Raw genomic sequence first — 26635 nt, forward strand, 5'->3', positions numbered from 1 at the left:
TGCGTTTGCCTCCACATATATTCAAATATATAAAGAGTGACCAATCAAATGTGTGGTATGATTTTATTAATGCCACCAAAATAATAGCTGTTTATCATGATATTACATGCCAACGGTTTAACCCCTTGCCTACTGAACACTTTTACTCCTTTCCTGCCCAGGCCAATTTTCAGCTATCAAGGCAGTCACAGTTTGTATGACAAGTGGGCAGTCATGCAACACTATACCCATATTAAATATTTATACATTTTTTTTATACAAATAGAATTTCTTTTGGTTGTATTTAATCATTACTGGGTTTTTATTTTTTGCTATATTTTGTTATAAAATCTTGAAAACAGGTAATTTTACTCCACTGATGTGCGCTGATGAGGCTGCACTGATGGGCACCGGTGAGGCTGCACTGAGGGGCACTAACAGCCTGCACTGATAGGCACTGATGAGGTGGCACTAATGGGCACTGATAGTCTACACCAGTGGTCTCCAAACTGCGGCCCGAGGGCCGGATGTGGCCCTTTGCTTGCCTTTATCCGGCCCTTGGGGCACTATCTCTCCCACTGATACGACACTATTCTGCCATCTGACACTGACAGTGGAGCACCATTTCTCACAACTAGCACCACTAATGGGGCACTATTCCTCCCTACGATACTAACGATGGGGCACTATTCCTCCCACTAATACCAGATGTTTAGTCCCACTGATGCCAGGAAAATTTCCACCCCCGCTGGCCAAAGTCCGGCCCTCCAAGAGTCTGAAGGACAATAAACCGGCCCTTTGTTTAGAATGTTTGGAGACCCCTGGTCTACACTGATGGGCCCTGATGAGGCGGCACTGGTGGGCACTAATAAAGAGGCACTGATGAGGCTTCACTGATACACGGCACTGTTAGATGACACTGATGGGCACTGATAGGTGGCACTGATGGGCAATAATAGGTAGCACCAATTGACACTGATTGGTAGCACTAAAGGGCACTGATAGGCAGCGCTGATAGGTGGCAATGATAAGTGGCACTGGAACTTATTGACGGCACTGGTGGGCACTGTTGGGACTGCACTGATAATCAGGACACTGTGTACATGTCCCTTTAACACAAGCCGGTTATCCGCTCTCCTCTCCTCACACTGTCAGTATGAGGAAAGGAATGCAGATAACAGACTTGTGTTTACATCATGATCAGCTGTGAGTGGACACAGCTGATCACGTGGTAAAGAGCCACTGTGATTGGCTCTTTATCCAGTTTTGCGATCAGCTGTGTTCTAAGGAGCGCAATCATGGAAAGGATGTCATTTGATGCCCTTCTGAAAATTTGCAACTGCTCTATAGCTATCATTCGGCCTTAGTGCGGTCAGGAACTGGTTAACTATAGGACTCAGGGTTCTCTTTCATGTGCCATTTTCAGTACGTCAAATTTACAATTGTGTGTTGCAGTAATTGGGTATATGTATGTTGCAGTGAACTTCATTTTGAATGCCACCCAACACATGTACAGTATATAGTAAGTGAACACTGCGTTGCATTACATTGACAGGCCACTTTAGAAAAGGCTACCTATTGTTCTTTTTTCTTTAATTAGTTGCACTCCCCCCCCCCCCCAATTTCTGCCAAATAGGTCTTATATTTACCATCTGCCATGATGGGAAAGACATTCTCATAGTGGTCTTATGCAGTTGCTTGGAGTAATTTGAGTTTTTGGCTGCTATTTGAACCTCCGGTACTAGAACAGAAAAACTATAACACCTTGATAAAATGGTTAAACAGGACACCTATACCTTTTGCCTCTGAAGCACTCCTCCTCTCCTGGTGATTGGTTGAGGATGTCCCCTAGATATTGAGACAGGCTAGCATTTCACTTCTTGGGGTGGCATCCTTTACTTATTCTGGGGTAAAAAAAAAAAATGTTGGGCACCAGTCATGTTAGTTTTTTGTTGATGATTATGCTCTATAAACTCTGGAAAGAGAATTAGGGCACTGTATGCCCAAAAAAGGCAAATATCTCTGTTCTTTAGTAGTGTGTAATGTAGAGCAAGCAAACAGATCAATAACTCTAGGAGAGCAGTCAATGTTTGTTGTTAAAGGCCAGTTTGGATCTTCCACTTTCCCTAAATACATTTTTGTCCTTTACCTCTATGTGAGTGTCATGGTACCTTCTACCCAGCTCTCCAGGACACTTTTCGGTAAAGAAGCCTTCATCTTTGAAGTACTAAGATGCTCGATAGAGGCAGTCATCTTCCTGCTCAGATGTTCCCTCTCAGCAGGGCAGCGGAAATACATCAAGCTCCCCAGTTGAGACAAAGCCTAAGAAAATAGATTGGGAGGGAAGATCTGTTACGGGAGGGCCCGTGGAACCCAGAATCCCTTGGAAAGTATGGGATACCCTTGTTTCAGCTCCCCATGCACCTCTTATGTCTAAGTCACCCTGTGCTATGCTGGCACAGGGTGATTGAGAAGATATATCTTGGATTACTTAACATGGGACAGTAATATTTATCCACAATACCTCCCAGGATATATGTAAAGACTATTCTTGGTTTGTTTGACTCTGAATTCAACATGTTAATTGAAAGAGCTGATCACATTGGCCTCTGTACAATTTAGGAGACGGGACAACTCCTAGTGAAGCCCCTGCTATTGTGAGAATATTTCCTGTGTTTAAACTTATGATAATGTATCATATTCCGTGTGAAGCTCGGTGACAACAAGTCTGACCTGTAGTGAAATCCTGATTTATCATAACAATGACCAGGCTGCTTAAAGGGATTAGTTAATTAGCTCATGTTAATTAGGTCTGGTCACAGGTGTATATTCACAGTAATATGAGCAGGAGGTATGCGCCTCCTCCTTTTACTGTATATAAGACTTGTATTCCTTTCAATAAAGGCTGATTCCTGTTTGACCCTCAACACAGAGCCTTGTCTCGTACTTGGGGAGAATTATTCGTATGGGTTTCTTGTTTGGCTTATTGGAGTGTTCGGTAGCTGCCTTTGTGTCCGGGAATGGAATGTCCTAAACAACTTTAACCTAGTATCTAGCTCTCTATTTACATCACATGATGGCTGTGATTGGACACAGCCGTCATGTGATCAGGAGGGCCAATCACAGAGACCTAGGAGATGCGCTGTATCCGGGTGACATGAGCGCATCGGTATTGCGCTGCTGCATGGGCACGCGCGCGCGCGTGACCCCCCTCCTTCTGAGGGACGTTCCTGAATGTCCACTCAGAAGAAGGAAGCTCCCACCTGGCCATATATGTGCAGTGGCCGGGTGGGAAGTGGTTATTTTGCAGAGATCTCCTCTCACTCCTTGTTTTAGTTATGTGACAGGAAGTGACGCTAAATCTGCCCAATGGGACACAGATGGCAAAAAATAAAAATAAATAGATAAATAAACTGTCAGGGATTATAACTCTGCCTTACTCTACCCAAAACGAGAACAAAAAAATTGCCTATAGTTCTACTTTAATTGTGGGAAGCAGAAGCTAAGTGAAATTTTATACGTGAATTTCGACACAAACAGCAGCAGACAAGACTGCATAAAAAAGTTTACCAAAGTACTTGCAATATACTGCAGGTGCCTGGCTTACAAAAGTTTGATCTATTATTAATAAAAGTGGCCTTGCACTTTAGGTTTTAGAAACAAACAAAAAATAAGGTGAGTTTTGAGAACCCTGCTATGTTCTTTACAACAACCATTATTTTCTGTCTTCTTTTAGTAGCACTTGATTTAATGTTGAAAATCGTGGCAGCAATAAAACAGGATTTCCACTTTTGTTTTAGTTGGCAAAGCAAACCTTTCATAAAAGACTAAACTGTATTATGCCCTGTACACACGATCGGTCCATCCGATGAAAACGGTCTGATGGATTTTTCCATCAGTTATCCAATGAAGCTGACTGATGGTCCGTTGCGCCTACACACCATCAGTTAAGAAACCGATCGTGTCAGAACGCGGTGACGTAAAACACAACAACATGCTGAAAAAAATGAAGTTCAATGCTTCCAAGCATGCGTCGACTTGATTCTGAGCATGCAAGGATTTTTAACCGATGGACGTGCCTACAGACGATCGTTTTTTTCTATAGGTTTTTTATCCCTCAGATAATTTTAAAACAAGTTCTTAATTTTTTAACCGATGGATAAATAACCGATGGGGCCCACACACGTTCGGTTTAGTCTGATGAAAACGGTCCATCAGAACGTTTTCATCAGACAAACCGATCGTGTGTACGCGACATTAGTGTTAACAAACCAAACTGACTTGGCTGTTGGTTTAATACCCAAGGATTCGGCCTAACTCCATTACACACTCAAATTGTTATATTTTTAACTATAAAGGAGCGATTATGGTTTGGCGCCAGTATTTTGCTTTAAAAGATTTATATATTGACTTGCTTTTCTAACTATAATTTTGCTGCTCAAAAAAATAGTGTCTGAGCAGTGTTTCGACTTTGATCAGCACACACACAGTATCTGTACTGTATGTCTGTCAAGACCACATTTTATTTGGGATCACACAATGTGGTGCCTTAGGAATCCACAGTTCAGGTGGGAGAATCTGTCCCATTTTCAGTTTGCGAGAAGCCATGTGGGGGACACAGCAAACATGTGGAAGAAGGTTCTCTGGTCACATGAGACCAAAATGTAATTTTTTGGCCTACAAGCAAAACGTAATGTGTGGAGGAAAACCTTCCACTACACATCACCCTGAACATACCACCCCCACTGTGAAACATGGTGGTGGCAGCATCATGTTGTGGGGATGCTTTTCTTCAGCAGGAACTGGAAAGCTGGGCATGGTTGATAGAAAGATGGATGGAGCCAAATACAGAGCAATCTTAGGAGAAAACCTGCTAGAGTCTGCAAAAGACTTGATACTGGGGTGGAGGTTCACCTTCCAGCAGGACAACAATCCTAAACATACAGCCAGAGCTACAATGGAATGGTTTAGATCAAAGAATTTTCATGTGTTACAATGACCCAGTCAAATTCCAGACCTAAATCCAATTGAGAATCTGTGGCAAGACTTTAAAACGCTGTTCACAGACGCTCTCCATCCAATCTGACAGAGCTTCAGCTATTTTGCAAAGAAGAATGGGCAAAAATGTCCCTCTCTAGATGTGCAAAGCTGGTAGAGACATCCCCAAAAGACTTGCAGCTGTAATTGCAGGGAAAGGTGGTTCTACAAAGCATTGACTTAGGGGGGCTGAATACAAATGCACACCACATTTTTCAAAATGTTTTACAAATAAATATGTGAAAACAATTTATCATTTTCCTTCCCACTTCACAATTATGTGCCACTTTGTGATGGTCTATCACATAAAATCCCAATAAAATACATTTAAGTTTTTGGTTGACAATATTTGGAGAATTTCAGGGGGTATGTATACTTTTACAAGGCACTGTATATAGGCATCTATAAGATCAATAGGTATAGCCCCAGACCTCCTTTGTAACTCAAAACATGCAACCTGTAGAATATTCTTAACATCGCATATGGAGATTTTTAAGGATAAAAGTTTGTCGCTATTCCACGAGCGGGCGCATATTTGAAGCGTGACATGTTGGGTATCAATTTACTCGGCGTAGCATCATCTTTCACAATATAAAAAAAAACATTGGGCTAATTTTACAGTTTTTTATTATTTTTTAATTCAAAAACTTGCATTTTTTCCAAAAATAGTACGCAAGCAGAGCGGAGGAGTGAACCTCTAAAAAAAACAAAACTGTTTGCACAGGTGCCAGTCTAAGGGCATTACATGTGAGTGAACTGTACTTATATTTTCTGGCAAAAGTTTTAATTAATAAGTACTGCACAATGATTAAATTCTCGGTTTGTGGCTGAGTCTGGAGAAAATGGGAATTGTTGAATTTTCCATCGGAAATTCCAACGGACTTATGCCTTGTACACACGATCGGAATTTCCGATGAAAAATGTCTGATGGAATTTTTTCATCGAATATTCCTACCGTGTGTGTGCCCCATTTTTTCCATCGGAAATTCCGACAGACTTAGAAAGAGAACATGTTCTCTTTTTTTCCGATGAAAAAAAATTATATCGCAAATTCCGAACGTCTGTGTGGAACTCCGACGGGGAAAAAAACACGCATGCTCAGAATCAAGTTGACGCATGCTCGGAAGCATTGAACTTCATTTTTCTTGGCTTGTCGTAGTGTTGTACGTCACGGAATATGTTTTGGACGGTCGAAATATGGTGTGACAGTGTGTATGCAAGACAGTTTGAACGGAATTCCGTCTGAGAAAATCCGTCAGAGTTTATCCCAACGGAAATTCTGATTGTGTGTATGGGGCATAACAGCATAAATTGTGTTCCTAGTACTGCGGAAGGACTTTAAAGCGGACCTTTTTCAACTTTCCATCTAATAAATCCGCTGCCCTTGTTGTTTTAACTTTGGATAGAATATATTTTTTTCTGCCAGTAATTACCATATACAGCCCACTTCCTGTTTCTTGCCTGGTAAAAAGCCTAGGCATATGACATAATGCTCAGTTCCCCCTGTCAGGAAGAGAGGGGGGTGAGTCATAAGAAGGCCAATGAGAGCTGCAGGGCTGCAGAGCTGGAGGTGTGCCTCTATGTAAATCCAGGAAGAGAACAGGCAGCAGCTTCAGCTGCCCACAGTTAAAATGGTTGCAGCCAAACTCAGTGGAGGGAGATTACTGCAGCATATTTGGCAAGTACAGAATCACAGTATATATAAAATAATATACAAATTGGTTGGAGGGAAGCTTCAGAATGGCAAATATGTTTTTATTACAAATGATGTGAGCAGACTGCATTTTCTCTTTAAGTATTTAAAAGTAAATATTGGCACAAAAGATTGAACTTTTTTCTGAAATCACTTCGCTGGATGTGAATATATAACTTTAAATGGTGAGTTTCTGGAGTGAAGAGCAAATAGGTTAACACGAGAAATGATGATAAATGTTTTTTGGCTGCAAGGGTCTGAATTCAGAAAGGTTCTGTTTATGATCCTAGAACATTCATCAAAATTTATATCTATTACAAGGGTGCCATTCCTAATGCACCTTCTCACATATACTCAGCTGAACAATACGCGTGTTTTTTACTCAAAACGAAGAAGAAAAAAGTGTGTTGGCTACGAACTTGTGTAGTCTTTACGTGGCCTGACTTGGTAAGCATGAATGTTTTTTAACAATAGATTTGCATTATTTTAGCTCACAGGTTTCTTTTGAAAAGCACAAAGATTTTGTATTTTAGATATAAATTATAAAAAAAATCATATAAAGTAGATGGGTGATGGGTCAAGTCATCCACTGGCTTCTTATAGCACTGCTGAGATTCCCATGGTGAAATCTTGGCACTTGTATTCCCAGGTCTGCCCACCTGATATCAACATTATAATGGAGTCTCACTCTGATGCCACGTACACACGATCGGTTCATCCGATGAAAACGGACCGATGTATTTTTTTATCAGATATCCGATGAAGCTGACTTTCATCAGTCTTGCCTACACACCATCAGTTAAAAATCCATTTGTGTCAGAACGCGGTGACGTAAAACACTGTGACGTGCTGAGAAAAATGAAGTTCAATGCTTCCAAGCATGCGTCGACTTGATTCTGAGCATGCATGGATTTTTAACCGATGGACTTGCCCACAGACGATTGTTTTTTTTTCTATCGTTTTTTTAACCAGATAATTTTAAAACAGGTTCTAAGTTTTTTCACCGATGGGAAAAAAACTGATGGGGCCCACACACGATCGGTTTGTCCGATGAAAACAGTCCATCGGACCGTTTTCATCAGATGAACCGATCGTGTGTACAGGGCATTACTAGCAAATGTTTAATCTTGTATTATACTTCATGGTTCTAAGGGGCAGAGCTGAGAAAGAACTGACATGAAAAACAAGCCATAGGATGATTAAGTCTACTTGTGTGCACCCGTATCTGAAATATCAGTTTTGATTAGATTGGTCCTTTTAAAAACTATAAAATGTAATCATTATAGTTGTTTTTTTTGTTTTTTTTTATAAATACAGTAAATATAAAATGCATTAATTGCCCCCAATACACATGTTCCAAGAGCGTGTGCGCTATGCACACCTGGCACAGTTACCGCCAATCTACCAAAAGCTACCGATCGCTCCTTGCGATCAGGAGTTTTCATACCACATGACTGCCATGGCAGCCAATCAGGGCAGCTCACGTTATCTTAAGCCACGCCCTACCTCCTGGCGTCATAAACCTCTTAAATGGCTGGAAGGCGCCGGCGCCAAGAGGGTTAAGTATTGCTTGGACAACACTGTTTTTCATCCGAAAAAATGTTTTTATTTAGTTAGTCCCGAAATTCGTTTTTATTTATCTAGTTTTGTTAAAAAATGCATTTGTCTAAAAATCCGAATTAATTAAGGTCGAATCTGTCATTGAAGGCACATGCTGTCCGTAGAATGTTCTAAGACGATTCAATGAAGCAGCTAAACTGTACAATGCCGCAATTGTACATTTCTGGTCGAATGTTCCGCCTACAAGCTATATAAGAATTCTAATGTTGTATGACACTAGTAATAATTATATGTATTAATTATTATTACTAGTCAACCAATTTTTCGAATAGCCCATTGGCCAGAGCATTTGACCGGAAATGTACGATTGCGGCGTCGTACAGTTTAGCTGCTTGTCGAATCTTCTTAGAACATTCGACGAACACCATAAGCCTTCAATGACAGATTGAACGTTTGTATGTTTTTCGCTGCTTCGTCTAATCTTTGCCGTTCATGTTGAATGGTCTACCCCAACACTGTCTCTTTAATGTCAAATCTTTTCTCTCTAATATTTCGAATCTTTCCTCTCTATGTAGAATAATCTTGGACTAATAGAGTTAAGGTTAGGCACATTTGACCACGGGTTTGATAGATACAGATTTCTATTGTCAGCGTCATGTCGAATCTCCTATCTATATCGAACTGTAGTAGCAACGAAAACGATTTTTACATTTTTAATTTAATTTTTTATGTCTTATCTTTCGGATTTCGGATTCTGCACGTTTGTTTTCATTTGTTAAAACGATAACGAAAATACCCGAAATTCAGACGAAAACTAATGCACATGTCTATTCTTCAGTACTAAGTTTTGTCAGCTAGAATTTGGGACTTTTCAATATACTCGTAGTAACTTCTTTCTGATGGTATAAATGGATGGGCTGTTTCCCTCTTTTTTTCTTTTTGAGTAATCAGTTAAATATGAGATCAATTACTGTGCACTATCATTTGCATGTTGTGTTTTTTTCTGTTCGTTAAAAAGTGTCTCTATTTTGGGCATAGCCTTCCACAATAAGATATCACATTTTTTAATAAAAGTAATAAGGCTATAACTTTTGGAGACATGCCTTGTGTCCATCATCCGCTGAGTCATCAATTCTCCAAGGTCAGGTTGTGCTGTCTGACTCCCACTAAGGAGATGAATAGAATTATTTATTAGTAGGTCCTGTGATTTCATTTCAGGGTAATTGATGTCTGGCATAAATTGTATGGCCACAAATAAAAAAGCAAGGTATATATTCACCATTAAATCACCAACTGTGCTGGACTACCTTCTGTCAGCATCAGTTTATGTCAGTTTATGTCCTCCTGTTCATTTGGGCAAGAGCACAGACATACAACCAAACTGCATAAAACCCTAACAAGAACCACACATGTAAGTGAGTCTAGAATAGAACACAAAACAGAGCTGTGATATTTATGTTATACCTTTTGCTTTTTTATTTTGACCCCAATTTCTTTTTTTGTAATACAAAGTGATATTACATAAAACAAACCCTAAATGTATGATGATTTATGATCTTCAAATCAGAATCTTCACATTTTTAAATGTATTTTCTTTTCCCCTAAAAACAAGGATAATAAGTTAATAACTCTTTAATAAAAAATGGGGGAGAGTGGGGTAGAAGGGCTAGTAGCTGAAGCTAGACCCAGAGCCACCCACTCAATTGGTTTGGGGGGGACTATCACGGTACTGATAAATATGCATAAAACATAATAATATAAAAAAGTTTATTGATTAATTAAAATTGCAAAACAAATAATTGTACAGTTCATTGATTGGTCAACGTCGACTAGTTTCGCGGGGTTTCCGCTTCGTCAGGACAGCCAATCTATAGAGTAATGCAATAAGGATATGTAACAAACATCAGCAATACAGTAATAATTAATAAAAAAAACATTGGTAGTTGCTTACCGAATGAGTCAATTGATAATGCGCGGAACCAGGCGGCCTACGGGGGGTCCCCCCTTGGCGGGCAAGGGGATAGTTGATCGTAAAGGTCTGGGTGTAAATAAACGATATAAAAATATGTATATATGTATATATGTTTAACCCCATAGAATCGGTGGGCTGGGCAGGGAAAGGTATAAGGGGGGGGGGGGGGGAGGGAGAAGGAGGAAGAGAGAAAGGAAGAGGGAAAAATGGGAGGCAGGGGGGAGAGGAAGAGGGGGAATTGAGAGGGGGGAATTGATTGGAATTGGAACACATTTGGAATTGACATAAGAAGTCATATGCTAAGTTAAAGTCTGATTTTTTGCTGAATTTGACTTTTTAATGGTAATCGCAATAGCCTTAAAATAAAATAGTTTTTTTTTAACAGTTTAACCTTTTTTTTAACACTAATGAACAATATTTTAGTTAATGAGAACATGGGACATATTTTTAAAGGAACACTAAAGGCAAACTTTTTTTTTTTTAAATAACAAACATGTTATACTTACCTCCACTGTGCAGCTGGTTTTGCACAGAGTATCCCCTAACCCTGTCTTCTGGGGTCCCTCGGCGGCTGTCTCGGCTCCTCCTCGCAAAAGCTTTCCACCTTCATGCGAGCGAGCGAGCATGGTGGAAAGCTATTGCGAGCATGCTCCCGTGATACAGCGGCGGGCATAGCCGCCGACTGTATCACTTGGCCCCGCCTCCTGGCACGGCGTGTTATCCACTGTGATTGACAGCAGCGCCAGCCAATGGCTGCGCTGCTATCAATCCGTCCAGCCTAGCCAATCAACGGCCAGGCTGGGAACCGAAGAGGATCACGTGGCGCTCAATTGCCAGGAGGACGTCCATGGACATCCTCCTGTTTACTTCCGCAATGCGCACCACCACGTGCACGCATCGGGAAAATCTGTGCCCGCCGTGTCACACTGGTGCCGATGTGCGTGCCTGGCGGCCGCGATGTCCGCCAGGTACCCGCGATTGGCAGTCACAGAGCAGGGAGGTGGATCTCTGTGTGTAAACACAGAGATCTACGTCCTGTCAGGGAGAGGAGACCGATGGTGTGTCCCTTGTACACACAATTTGTAAACCAAAAAATATGTATAAGAATACGCATTGGCCTAAACTGAGAGAAAAATTTATTAATTGGGATATTTATTATAACAAAAAGTAAAAAATATTGTATTTTTTTCAAAATGGTCGCTCTTTTTTTGTTTGTAGCGCACAAAATAAAAACCTCAGAGATGATCAAATACCACCAAAAGAAAGCTCTATTTGTGGGAAAAAAAGACGTCAATTTTATTTGGGAGCCACGTCGCAGGACAGCACAATTGTCATTCAAAGCGTGACAGTGCTGAAAGCTGAAAATTGGCCTGGGCAGGAAGGGTGCCCAGTAAGCAAGTGGTTAATGTTACTACAATTTGATTCCCCATTAGATGCTAATAAATCTTAATAACGATTAAATGTGACTCTTGTGAAGTAAGATGATTAGGTACGTGTGACACTCTGTGGTTATGACTGTTACATATGTGAAACTGCTCTCAGCAACTGTACAGTGTAAGCGCTACCTGGAACCCAATTCTATTACTACAGCTGTTCTATATTTCAGGAGCCCACAGGCAATAATCAGGAAGCCTCTAATTAGAGGAAAGACTAGCGGAATTCATAGACTAGCCATGTGATCAGCTGAAAGCCAACACATAAATAAACACTTGCTAATTTTATAGGGTAAAGACATCTGTCCTCATCCCTCGGGTTCCTATACCAAGTACATAGGCAGCATATTAAACATAGAAAACTATAGAGTACGTTTGGCATAAATTATTATTTTTTCCCCTTATGTGCTCTCTGCAACGTATTATTTTTCCATGCTTCATTAAAAGTATCTTTCTCCTCCCAAGGTGGCAACTTCAGAGGAGAAGATGAGTGGTGTGGTGTCAAGCTGACCTTTGAGTTAGGATTTAGTATATCCTGACCGATATAGTGGTGTGCATACCCGGTGGACTGGACAGAAGCAATTATTTCTGTCTGGATTTGTTGTGTGCTTGGTGTAAGAATGTAAGCGTCTGGCATCAAGGCCTTAGATCCTATGTTTGATCTATGGTTGTATGTGTTGCTGAAAGAGAGTTAACACACATTTAACACTCCCATGCCCAGTGTTAGTTATATAGTTACATAGGTATTTAATGAAAATACCTTTAACACTAATTTGACTGCATAAAAAGTTTTTGCATTTTTTTTAACCACTTCAGCCCCGGACCATTTGGCTGCCTAAAGACCAGAGCACTTTTTGCGATTCGGCACGGCGTCGCTTTAACTGACAATTGTGTGGCTCCCAAACAAAATTGTTGTCCTTTTTTTTCAACATAGAGCTTTCTTTTGGTGGTACTGTATTTGAATAGCTCTGTGGTTTTAATTTGTTACGCTATAAACACAAGTAGAGTGACAATTTTGAAAAAAAAAAGCTATATTTTTTACTTTTTTAAATAATAAATATCCCCAAAAAATATATTTTTTTTCCTCAGTTTAGGCCGATACGTATTCTTCTACATATTTTTGGTAAAAAAAAAAAAAATCACAAGAAGTATTTATTGATTGGTTTGCGCAAAAGTTATAGCGCCTACAAAATAGGGGATAGTTGTATGGCATTTGTAATAAAAACATTTTTAATATACATTTTTATTGTGACTGCGGCATTATTGCAGACACATCGGACACTTTTGGTGCTATTTTGGGACCATTCACATTTATACAGTGATCAGTGCTATAAAAATGCACTGATTACTGTGTAAATGTGACTGTCAGTAAAGAGGTCAACTAGGGGGGCTAGGAAGGGATTAAGTGTGTCCTAGGGAGTGATTCCAACTGTGTGGGGGCTGGGCTTACTGTGACACGACACTGATCGCTGCTCCCGATGAGAGGGAACAGACAATCAGTGTCCTGTCACTAGGCAGAACAGGGAGATGCCTTGTTTACTCAGGCATCCCCTGTTCTGCAGCTCCATGACACACAATTGCACGACACCGGCGGACATCGACTCCGCAGGTCCCGTGGGCACGATCACAGAGCTTGCGGCAGGGGCGCGCACACGCCCACACGGCGGCAAATTTAAAGTGACGTATATTTATGTCAATTTGCCTGTCCGTGCCATTCTGCTGACGTAAAAGTGCATGACCCGGTCCTTAAGAGGTTAAAGAGCATACAAGGCTATCTGGTAGTGTTTCAATAAATCCTGTATATGCAGGTCCCCAGAGCTGTCCCCTTAACCATTTGCCCTCTGGAAGGTATACCCCCCTTTATAGCCAGGCCGTTTTTTGCGATACGGCACTGCGTTACTTTAACTGACAATTGCGCAATCGTGCAAAGTTGTACCCAAAAAAAATATATGATCTTTTTTAGCCACAAATAGAGCTTTATTTTGGTGGTATTTGATCACCTCTGTTTTTTTTTTTTGCGCTATGAACAAAAAAAGATTGACTATTTAAGAAATGCATTCAATTTGGGTCAACAAACCAGCCCCCCCCCCCCCCCCCCCACGGCAGAGGTCAATGCATACAGGGAGTTGGGATTTTAAATAACGGTTTATTGAGGTTTAAAATTTTTGAATTAAGATTATCGCATTGATAGTCGCGTCATGTCCATGTTCCTTCATTCTGCCCACAGTCCCAACATTAGTAAAATGGAAAGGGGAGGATGTGGCCACAAGCCTAGTCTACTTTAGATTCACTGATGCCTTTTTATTTGTATTCACTACGATTCATAAAAGAGATTATTAATACATATTTATTTAGCACTTTTCTCGCTGGGAACACAAAATGCTTTATCTGCATCTGGGGCACATGATGATGCAGCTATTTTGGCACACTCAAGTAGAATAGTATGGTACAGTAGCACCAATTTTATACAGGAGCCAATTAACTTACCAGACTTTGAAGTATGGGAGGAAACCCACACAAACACCATGCAGACAGAATCCTGAATAGGACTCAAATGAAGGACTCCAGTGCTGCAAAGCATTAGTGCTAGCCACTAATCCACTGTGCTGCCTTTGAGATACAAATACAAGAATGTAGAGATTGGATGGAAAATTTTTGTGCTATATGACATGTTTCATAGTTAAATAGAACAATTATGTATAGAGGTATAGATAAAATAAACAAATACATAAATAAAGGGATAACTGAGGAGGAAGGAGGGTCCGAGGGATTTGGTTCCCCAAGAAGGGCGGTCCCCTAAAAGAAGAACGGTTTGGGAGTTACAGCTAGACATTTCCATTAAGAAGTTTGTTTAATAGCAGTACAAAGTGCAGAAACACAGAACCTCACAGCAAACATTGCTGGACCTCCCAAGTGCATATAATGGTGAATATGTAATCCTTTAGGCTCTATGCACATTGGTGTTTTTTTTTATCTCCTAGAAGCTGTTATTAGCATTTTTTCTGCTCCTGGAAGCTAAATGGTTTCATCATTTGTGGCCATGCACACTACTTTAGGCTATTAGCGTTTTTTGAGCTTCAGCGTCTAGGAGCAGGAACGTTTTGTAGGGTTTTTTAGAGAGTTTTTCCCACAAAAGAAAAAACGCTGAATGCTCCTAAATGCTTTTTTTTCTTTGTGTACTGTAAAAATACAAAAAAAATGCCTTGTACACACGGTCGGATTTTTGACCGTGCAAAAATCCGCCGTGGGTCAGTCGGAAGTCCAACGAAAAGAAAGAGAACAGGTTCTCTATCTAAGGCCCCGTACACACGACCGAGTTTCTCGGCAGAATTCAGCCAGAAACTCGATCGGAGCCGTATACTGACGAGAAACCCGGTCGTCTGTACACTTTCGGGCGAGGAAACCGACGAGGATCTCGTCGGGCCAAATAGAGAACATGTTCTCTATTTCCTCGTTAGTCAATGAGGAAACTTTGCTCGCCGAGATCCTCGGCGGCTTCACAAGGAACTCGACGAGCAAAACAATGTGTTTTGCCCGTCGAGTTTCTCGGACGTGTGTACGTGGCCTAAGGTCTGTCGGACTTCCGAAAAAAAAAAAAAAATACACACAGCCGGACTTTCCTAGAAAAAAAGTGTGTACGAGGCATAACGCTCCTAAACACTCTTTAAAGCAACTAAAACGCTACTATCTGCGTAGTATTTTTTTTTTGAGCGTATAAAAAAAGATAGTGTGCATGAAGCCTTACTTTTGTTTAGTAAAAAATGTATTAAAGAGTAAAAAAATGCAAATATCAATACCTCACACTAAAATTTGCTTTAAGGTACCTAAATGTGCCCACTGTGATTTATATTTCACAATTCGATTTTTCCAATGTAATGTGGCTTCCATGCATTCATAACCCATGGAAAGTATGTTATTACCCCATCGGTGTAGACACATTTTTTTTTTTTTAATAGATTGTTTGGCTACATAAGGATGGGCAGCTCTCAATATGCCATCTGTCTGAACCACATTTCTCATGATGACACACCACCAGCACAAGAGAATTTACGTTCTCAGCTGGAATACAGAAGGTGCTTATGCTTTGGCTATCTGTTTATAGACTTGCCAAATGATTTGTTATAAGCTTGGCCAGCCTGTTAACAGTTCAACAATGGTTTGGCTTGCTGTGTCTATTTTCAGCTACTGATGCCCTCACACCTCTATACCAATGGACTTCAATATGACAGCTGTTTTTAACTCAGTGGCAGTAATTATCACATGCGGCATTAGGCAGAATCAAAGCTTGCAGGCAAGAAAATGATTCTTCTCAAAATAATTTCTTGAAGCTGATTGCATAAATCAAGGTTTCCAGTATTTATAGATACCCACAGGTGCTAATTAGTCCCTGTGCTAATCTAGTGCCAATCTTCCTGGCATCTCATGGTACAGATGTAGACCTACTAAAATAATTGCAGCTTATTTATAAAATTCCAACACTTCATACTGCAAGAAACCAAAGCCAGAGAAATACTATTTGCTACCAGAATGCAAGAGCAGTAGGTCCACCATATTTCCTGTTACCATGGGCCAGATCCACATAGATGTAGAAAGGCGCAGCGAATCAGAGACACACTACGCCGCCGTACCTTACCTGGCGCATTTTCGAATCCTCAGCGATTTCGCGCCGTAAGTTACGGCGGCGTAGTGTATTTCTGTCGGCGGATTTGAAATTGGGCGGGTTGGGGGCGGGTTTCATTTAAATGAAGCGCGTCCCCGTGCCGAATGAACTGCGCATGCGTCGTCCCGAAATTTCCAGACGTGCATTGCGCTAAATGACGTCGCTAAATGACGTCACGGACGACTTACGCATTTTTTTTTTACAAATTTCGACGCGGGAACGACGGCCATACTTAACATGGCAAGTCTACCTATACGCCGCAAAATACCAGCTTTAACTATACGCCGGAAAAAGCCGACTACAGAAGATGTTAGAAAATGCGACGGCCGCGCGTACGTTCGTGGATCGTCGTAAATCGCTAATTTGCATACCCGACACGGAAAACGCCACCCAGCGGACGCCGAAGTATTGCATCTTAGATCCGAAGGCGTACGAAGACGTACACCTGTCGGATCTAACCCAGAAGCCGTCGTATGTTGTTTTGTGGATTCAAAACAACGATACGACGCGGGAAATTTGAAAGTACACCGGTGTATCAGTAGATACACTGGCGTACTTCGTCTGTGGATCTGGCCCCATGTTTCTTGTTATGTTTGCCCAATTGTTAGCAAAAAGTTGAGTCAGGTTTTGTCACATCTCTTACATCTGTTTTTTGGCATTTGCATTATGCTGGATCTTCTAAAAACAAACTAATCACTTCTGGGGAAAATTTTCAAACTACACAAATGCAACTTTGTACAAAAATGTTACTTGTGGAAAAGTACGTCAATATTTGACAAAGCATGTTCTACTGGGTGTATCCTTGACTAAGGCCCCGTACACACGTCCGAGAAACTCGACGGGCAAAACAAATCGTCTCGGCGAGCCAAGTTTCCCCATTGACTAACGAGGAAATAGAGAACATGTTCTCTATTTGGCTCGACGAGTTCCTTGTCGGTTTCCTCGGCCAAAAGTGTACACACGACCGGTTTCCTCGGCAGAATACGGCTCCCATCGAGTTTCTGGCTGAATTCTGCCGAGAAACTCGGTCGTGTGTACGGGGCCATACAGATTCTGGGCTTTCTAATAGAAAAATTCCAGCATTTTCAGTATGCTTTTGACAGCCAATACATTCACTAGCCAAAGTGGTCCTATGATCAGATGTGTTTTACGTAATGTATAAGGTAGTAAATGTAGGAAGGAAAGTATGCAAATGAGCCTTGGTCTGACAGGTCAACATTTCTTTGTCTTTCATAGTTTTCAATAGCCGATAGACCAAACAGATCATAGTACAGGGCAAGGATGTAGCTAGATGAGTGGGTCAATGGCAGCTGCCCTGGGCTTACCAATATGAAATTATACGTACCCACCAATTTGATTTAAACGTATCTTGAATGTTTGAATGTGATTGGTGATAAAGAAAGCACAGAGAGAGGAAGTGCACAACATGGATTCCAGGCTCCTATTGGCCCTAATAAATGGTCTGTAAAAATTTGACCACAATGGATATCAAATAACTTAGACTATAATAAACTAAGTTGGTGGTTCACAATCAGAAAGCTAAATTGGTTAAAATTTGAATGTCGCGTACACACAACCGTTATTCATGTCATGGAAAAAAACAACGTTGTTCTCGACGTGCTTCCTCTCAAGCCTGCCTTGCATACACATGATCGTGATAAAAAATGCTTGAGCAAAGCGTGGTAACGTACAACACGTACGACGGCACTATAAAGGGGAAGTTCCATTCAAATGGCTCCAGCCTTTGGGCTGATTATGCTAATTTCCCATCTCATAACTTGCTTCTGAGCATGCACGTTTTTCCCCCTCGTTAAAGCGTACAAACGTCTGTTTTTCACGACGAGAAAAACGACGACGTGAAAAAACGATGAGAAAAAATAGAGCAGGTTCTACATTTTTAATGGCCATTTTTCTCGTTGAGAAAAATGCTCTGGAGCCTACACACGACCGCATTTTTTTCATCATGAAAAACGGTCGTGTGTACGCGGCATAAGTCTGAATGATGTTATGCAGGGTATTATAACATACCACCCAATTTTTTGAGATGGGAATGAGGGACACCTATCCGCAAAAGTATGCAGGCATTGGACACACCCCTGGCTACGCCCCCTTAAACGAGAATTGTACAAAAAAAATAGAATAGTTTAACCCCCAAGTGCTTTTTTTTTTTTTTTTACCACTACTATTTCTTTATATTGGCTTTTGGAATTTACAATGCAGCAATTTAGAAATCAGATCCAAGGTTTAGTGCTGGAAAACACTTTTTCAGATAAAAAGTGAATTTTTTATACAACTATATAAAATCAGACCAAAATGAGGGACAAATGAGCAGGGCCATCTTAATAGCATTGTGGGCCTCTGGGCAAAGTAATGCACTGGGGCCCCTACCAGCTAGCTCCAATTTACACACCTACTTTCAATAAATAAAGCATAAATAGTTGATAGAATTTAACATATATTCATTAGTACTTTCAATAAAATCGATTTTACAAAAGGAAAGCATTCCATAGATCAAAGACTAGTCAACATAAAGAGTACAGTACGGGGGGAATGCAGAAGGGCACAGTACAGGGGGGGGTCAGGAGGGCACAATACTGGGTTCAGGAGGGCACAGAATATGTTCCGGGACACAACCATATAAGGACAGTTTAGTAAAAAGCATGACGGTCCTGGAAAGTTGGCAAGTATGATGTAATGCAAGATTATTTTGGGGCCCCCATGTACTTGGGGCCCCTGGGCAGTGCCCAGGAGTGCCCTTGCATTAAAGCAGAGGTTCACCCTAAAAAAATTATCTACTATCCCATCCAGCATACTTGCGTCAGCTACAGTATGCTTTTTTTTTTTTTTTTTCGCTGTACTTACCGTTTAATCATTGATTTTCTTTTCTACTTCCCGCGGGTGAATAGGCGTTCCTATGAAGGGGCGTAGATGATTGACGTGCGGCTACAGCGCATCACGCTTTCCGAAAATAGCCGGACTAGGACTCGGCTATTCACGACGCTATACAGCGCCTGCGCACAGACTAGGAGCTGACTGCGCTGGCGCCGTATATAGCTGAGTCCTAGGTCGGCTATTTTCGGAAAGCGTGACGCGCTGTAGCCGCACGTCAATCATCTACGCCCCTTCATAGGAACGCCTATTCCCCGCGGGAAGAGGAAAAGAAAATCAACGATTCAACGGTAAGTACAGCGAAAAAAATAAAATAAAAAAGCATACTGTAGCTGACGCAAGTATGCTGGATGGGATGGTAGATAATTTTTTTAGGGTGAACCTCCGCTTTAAGATGGCCCTACAAATGAGGAGGAATGAGGGACAAATAATGAGGAGGAATGAGGGACAGAGAGACATTGCTCCAAATCAGGGACAGACCCTCAAAATCAGGGACAGTTGGGAGCTATGTTATAAGATACTAGTACAAAGGCTGAATCAGGTACTATGTAAAATACATGTAAATATTTTAATTGTTACATAACTGGATTGAATCAAGTCTGTTAATATCTACCTACATGTCTATTTTAAAAATGAATTACATGGTGAATATAACATCAGTAAATAACATATTCACCCCAAGAAATTCTAAAGAAGCCCCAAACTCTGGAAGTTTTCCACATTTAGTTTTGCCACAAATGTGTCTATAAGTTCACTATTGAAAAGATCTACCTAACCGATCACACTTTCAAATGTCTTTAGCTTGAGAGTCCTGTGAAGCTTTGGGAGTCCCCTATTTCTATCAGAACTCTGCTAAATGGTCACCTATTTCAACATCCGGGAACATTCTGTACTTGTTGGCTTTATCTGGCTCTCAAGAAAGCCAAACAGAATTGATTTCAAGGTCTTTTAGAAGCAAGCAATGTATTGGCTTTTTTCTCTGCCAAGGGAATCTCATGAGTGCCAAAAGCTTCAGGGTTTTTGCAGCACATACCAGTTAGTAACTCTGCAGGGACTGGAGGTGTAGGGAGGGGGGCTGCCACTGCACATTACTTCCAAAGCTTGAGGGGTTTTCCATCCTCAGTGGCTGAAGCCATGACAACACATCCAGTTATCCAGTGGATTGCACAAGCAATAATTGTTTTTAATTTGCCTTATTTATTTCTCTTATATTTATTAACAGATAGACCCAAATCATTGGATATCAACCAATTATTATTATTTTTTCATTTAAAGTGAACATATTTGCCATTGTAAATTTGAAAATTAAAGTGTAAATCAAGTCATTACCTAATTAACTCCCCAAACCTCCCTCTTCTATAATATGAAACAGCTTTTATTACTCTATGTTACATCACCATGTTTGTGAGGCCCCGTACACACGACCGAGAAACTCGACGGGCAAAACACATCGTTTTGCTCGTGGAGTTCCTTGTTCGGCTGTCAGAAAACTCGTCGAGCCAAATGTTCCTATTGCCCAATAAGGAAATAGAGAACATGCTCTCTTTTTGGCTCGACGAGTTTCCCGAAGGGTTTCTCGGCGAAAAGTGTATACACGACCGGTTTTCTCGGCAGAATACGTCTCCCATCGAGTTTCTTGCTGAATTCTGCTGAGAAAACCGGTCGTGTGTACGGGGCCTAACATGCTTTCAGGGGCAGCTGCTACAGAACTACGTCTTCCCAAAGCCCTGCCTTGACTTTAGGGAGGGCCTACCCACCGTGTGCAGGTAGGCTCTTGTGACTTGTGCATTGTTTTCTGAGAAAGAAATCAATGTAAGTAAGTGGGGTGGAAGAGAGAAGGCTGACAATGATGTTTGGGACATTATAAAGAACAAAAAATAAAACATTCCTGCAGTGATTAGTATGTATACCACTTTGTACATACAGTATATTAAAAATATTTTATTGCAAATAAATGCCATTGCATAAAATTTGTCAATTTTACTCCCAAAATCTGTAATTAACAAATACTAATAATCTCTCTTTTTTTTTATTTTTCGGCTTTCTTTTTGTCCCAATTGGTGAACTTACTATTCAACTAAAGGTAAGGAATCTTTGTATTTTCCTAACCAAAATACTACCCTCTCATATGTCCAATATGGGATATCTATCTATCTTTCTATCTATCTTCTATCTATCTATCTATCTATCTATCTATCTATCTATCCATCTATCTATTGATCTGTCTGTGTTGATGGGGGAATCCGCAATACAACAATTATGACCACCCTAACCCATTGATGCATAGTCTATACTTTGATAAGAATTCATTGTTTGTTACATGTATTGTTGTTTTTTTAGCATTTATTTTGTTGTACTGTTGGTACAACCAGCCTGCCATATTGTACATGCGATTATTGCCAGTGGCAGTTATAGCCGCTAGCAATAATCACTGTGTTCTTCCGGCAGGGGCAGCTTCTGCCAACGTGGGGAAGACAATGGCTCCACAAAAGGGTTTGCCTGGTCAACACTGTCTGTACAACTTGTGGTAATAGGAAAGAAATTTGCTCCATCTATGGCCGGCACTAGTTACATTTTAATGGATTGAAATGTTGTATATTTACTAGCCTCATTTATTATATACACACACAAGCACCAATATTTTAAGTGTTTTATTAGGTATTTTTTGGGGCTTGAAGATGCCTTAGGCCCCGTACACATGACCGAGTTTCTCGGCAGAATTCAGCCAGAAACTCGGTTGGAGCCGTATTCTGCCGAGAAACCCGGCCGTGTGTACACTTTCGGCCGAGGAAACCGACGAGAATCTCGTTGTGCCAAATGGAGAACATGTTCTCTATTTCCTCGTTACTCAATGAGGAAATTTGGCTCGCCGAGATCCTCAGCGGCTTCACAAGAAACTCGACGAGCAAAACGATGTGTTTTGCTCGTCGAGTTTCTCGACCGTGTGTACGGGGCCTGAGGGAAGGTTATTCAGCTTCCTGCTGAATCAGCCAAAATGTAACACCTGGGTGGTCCTGTTGGCACCACCCAATTCAACAAAATTGAAGGAGGAGTAACGGAAGTTCTTGGCTGAGCAGTGACTGCAGCCAAATAGATGTTTATGTACGGTATATTTACATATGCAGGTTACATTGTTCAGGTATTCAGACAACCATGGGAGAAGTAGCAGTCAGAATACAATGGCCATCAGTGGAGACTCCTCCATCCATGCTGTTTAGCGAGGCCGAACTAGGGAAATCTTAACAGGCATGGCTAAACTAAACTAAGCTAAGTCTCAGATAGTCTGTCCTAAAGCAATCATTTGGATACTCATATTACAGTGTAGAAGAATAGAGTAATCCAACTGTCCTTTATGGGCCAACACAGATTACCTGAGACTATTCTATCCAGAGACACTCATGTAAATGGTGCAAAGAGACTCACTAGTGAAACAAATCTAAACTGTTCTTTCACACCATAAGCCTAACATGACTGCAATTATCTTGAAAGCCTCCAGCTTTAATCTACCTGATCAATAAAATCTATCATTCCAACACTGCCTTTCTTGCCAAGAATTGACTTTCTTTCCCCACAGCCACAAATCACATTCAGACTTTGAAGGGAGGTCTGGCACTGATTGGTGGCTGAGAAGAAGTAATTCCAGCACTTAAACAGTAATACAAAAGTCCCTATGTTGGGTGGCATTTCAAATCTGAATTCCAGACAAATACCAAAACACACAATTGGAATGTGTATAAGGAAGCTTTTTTACAGTACCAGCCAAGCAATGGAGTAATGGGTTGCTGTTTAAGCATATACGTATAAGCAGATGGCAAGGTCAGGTCCACTTTTCCTGCAGGGACAATGTATCGTTTTTTTTAATGATTACTGAGTATATATTGCTAATATTTGTGTCATTGTATAAAAATAGGTTGATTACATGGAAATTCTCAGCATGAGATAGTTTGGCAATGTATTAGTGGGAGTTTTGTTTCATCATGACACCTTTCTGAAGTGAAAACGTAAATCATTTAGGAAGCAAATGACTGACCTATTTAGGATGTATGCAGCTTGCACTGTAGGGAATAGATTAGCCAATTTAGAATATTTGCAACTTCTGTTACTGCAAGTGGTCAAATCTATTTAGAATGCATGCAGCTTCTCATTTGAAACATGGCTCAACCCATCTATGTACCCAGCGTCACAACACCAAAAGGGAGCCCTGTCTCTGTGACTGAAGTTGCTGGCTGATGGAGCTCATCAGCGCTCCCCACATTGAAATAAACAAACAAGCTAGCCACACTCAAAATATCCTCTGCCGGGTATTATAGACAAGAAGTTGTCTAGCACTCATGACCTGTTTGAATGCTTAAACAGTGACTGCAACTGATAGGATACAATAATGGTTCAGCTGACAATTTTACACCTGACTGCTTTGATCTATCCCCTGAAGTCTGTTTAATGGGGTGGTAATGAAGTATAACAGGAACCTTTCCTAAAGTCGAAGCGACTTCAGTAGTGCTAATTAAGACAGCTCTCATTGACTAAAATGGTATTTCACATGTAACGTGACTTGGGAGTGTCACAAGTCGGATCCTAAGTGTGAACCAAGCCTTAGGCCGCATACACACGATCAGTCAATCCGATGAGAACGGTCCAAACGACCGTTCTCATTGGTTAACCGATGAAGCTGACTGATAGTCTGATGTGCCTACATACCATCAGTTAAAAAAAATTATCGAGTCCAACGCGGTGATGTAAAACACGACGACGTGCTGAGAAAAATGAAGTTCAATGATTCCAAGCATGCGTCGACTTGATTCTGAGCATGCGCAGGTTTTTAACCAATGCTTTTGCATACTAACCGTCGGTTTTGACCTATTGGTTAGGCGTCCATCGGTTCAATTTTAAAGCAAGTTCTAACATTTTTGACCGAAGGATAACTGACCGATGGGGCCCACACACCATCGGTTTGGACCGATGAAACAGTCCTTCAGTCCGTTTCCATCGGTTTTGACCAACCGTGTGTACGCGGCCTTATACTCAGTTGTGACGTGACACAATTCGTATTGCAAGACCTTGCTCGTTTATCAAGTTAAAACCTATAAAAAATGGCTCATCTTGTCATGTACCTGGTGGGTAAAACCTGGTTTATGTAGAGAATGACCTCTTATGCACCTCTGATTCGGGCCCCTAGTAGAGTATACAGGAAGCGCAGACTGCAGAGTCACACGAGTGCCGGTTAACGTGCTTGCTGTTGGGCTGCTGATCCAATAGTCCGCCAGATGGCAGTGGGTCTCCATGGGCAGGAACAGGCTGAAGAGCAGGTCCCAAAGGTAACTGGACAGGTGTTAGCAACTTGGTAGCTCTGGAGGGGCTGGAACGTAAGCAGAGTCAGACAAGCCGGGCCATACACAAAATGATCAGCTCAAGTACAGATGCGGAGTCAGGGGAATGGTTAAAGGACAAGCCGGGGTCGATGCAGGTGGAAAACAGGAATAGTCAGAAACAAGCCAGGTCAATACTTCAAGGTTAGATGCACGTCACAGGAAACAGGATACTCACAGAACACTGTAGATGAGACAGCATGGATTCTGGGTGTTGATCTAGCTTAAATAGCCAATTTGCCACCCTTATCGGTCAGGGAATGCGCACCGCGCACATGTGTTTGCAGGCGCTAACACTCATCTTCTTCCAGGCATTTGTGGAACAGGGCTTTTATTCTGTTTTCTGACAGAGCCTTCCTGACAGTCTTGTAAACCACTTGCACGTTACTCGCAATCCAAGGTTTTATTGTTTTTTTTACAAGTTGACTGTTACAGTAATTATACATTGAAGGATGTAAAGAAGCATATCAAAATATCAAGAACCCCTGAATAAGTATGCCCTATACAAAATCTTGATAGGTGAGAACTTGCAGGCAAAGGGTCAACCCATTAGGAATTAGCACGAATTTAGGAAAAGGGAAAAATGTAGCTTAATGAAAATTAAAGAAATGGGTGATAAAGAAGGGCAGGAGGAAGACGGAAAAACCCTTCCCCCACCCCTCACACTGCTATAAACTGACATGATCTGTTATCAATAGCATATTCAGACAATATTAAGTAGCCTAAATTCACTTCCTATGAGAATCCGTGAATCATTACTGGCAAAGATCAAGGTATGGTTGAGAGCACTTACACTATTTGGGAAACCGTTGAATCAATGTTTTTTTTTTTTTATTATTATTATTAGCCCTTGCTGGCTGAAATATCTCAGAATGTCTGGGGGCACTGTTCTGTGGTTTTGTCCTGGAACAATAAAGTTTTGTGAAGGCTGATGTCAAAGTAGTGTAGCCAGCTTGTATGTTTATTCTGCTTTCCCAGCTTGTCTGGTGGAAAATGGTTTATTCTATGTTGACGGCTGTTTGCAGAAATGGTTTAACCAGTTTAGAATGCAGATCATGCAGCCTGTTTAGCAGAAAACGGATCTCAGAATATCTGCATGGCGACTATCTTGTGATTGACAGAGTGGAATGTCTCTCCCCTCCACCGTGTAATTTGCTAGAAAAGGAGAACAAAAAGCTGTGTACAAATGTGCCCGAGGTTCCTTATGCTTTTCATACACACATATATTTATATTAATGCCTGTCACAAGCAAACCAGGAAGCCATAACTGCACTTTCATAATGGAGAGTAATGGGTTGGTATTAAATGTAATTTATATGACAGAAAAATGGTCTATCCTAAGTAAATAATTGATTAATCATCCCAAGTTAAGCTAAGCCAGTTACAAACGAACCATTAGAACTGAATATTTTATACAGCTGTTCCTGCTTCACTGCCATTAATTAAAGAAGCATAACCCTTTGTATGCCTATACTCTCCCATACCATTATCTCTGTTTCTATAGAGTATTATAATTGCCTTTGATTGTGATCTTCATTAATATTTAATATTAATATTTAATATGAAGTGTCTCTGGCATGATCATAAAAATATATCATAAATATATAAATGTAACAGAGGAGCATGTGCATTGACATAATGGCAGCGGGCCGCACCATTTTTAAATGTAAGGCACTCATCTCGGCGGTGGCGCTCCTCTCCATATCACGGCCGGGTAAGACCGGTCCCTTCTGCATCCTCTGACTAGCTTCTGTTACTCTCCTGTGCCATGTGTGCACAGCCTATGGTCACCTCCTTTTTCATGTCCAGTGCAGTGCAGCATCATTGTCACACCATCAGGATGTATAGGGGGGCAACTGCAAAGGGGTGATAAAGAGGAATAAAGGCAAGGATAGTGTGAGGAGACTTCTGTTACTCTCCTGTGCCATGTGTGCACAGCCTATGGTCACCTCCTTTTTCATGTCCACACAGCCTCTGACATCTCCTGTACCATGCCCACACAGCCTATGACCACCTTCTATACCATGTCCGCGAAGCCTATGACCA

General features: G+C 41.1%; 1 protein-coding gene and 1 long non-coding RNA gene across 10 annotated transcripts in view; one reads left to right on the forward strand and one right to left on the reverse strand.

Annotated features, from left to right (window-relative positions):
- NCAM1 (neural cell adhesion molecule 1) overlaps positions 1 to 26635 on the forward strand; it is a 392974-nt gene that overhangs the window by 181721 nt on the left and 184618 nt on the right. The gene's annotated exons all lie outside the window — the stretch shown is intronic.
- Positions 10030 to 10344, reverse strand: LOC120915468. Its single transcript, XR_005743885.1, has 2 exons — positions 10221 to 10344; positions 10030 to 10137 (listed from the first exon to the last, which is right to left on the reverse strand). It is a non-coding gene; the product is annotated as an uncharacterized LOC120915468 (long non-coding RNA).

Source organism: Rana temporaria, chromosome 10, assembly GCF_905171775.1.
Source record: "Rana temporaria chromosome 10, aRanTem1.1, whole genome shotgun sequence".
NCBI lineage: Eukaryota > Metazoa > Chordata > Amphibia > Anura > Ranidae > Rana > Rana temporaria.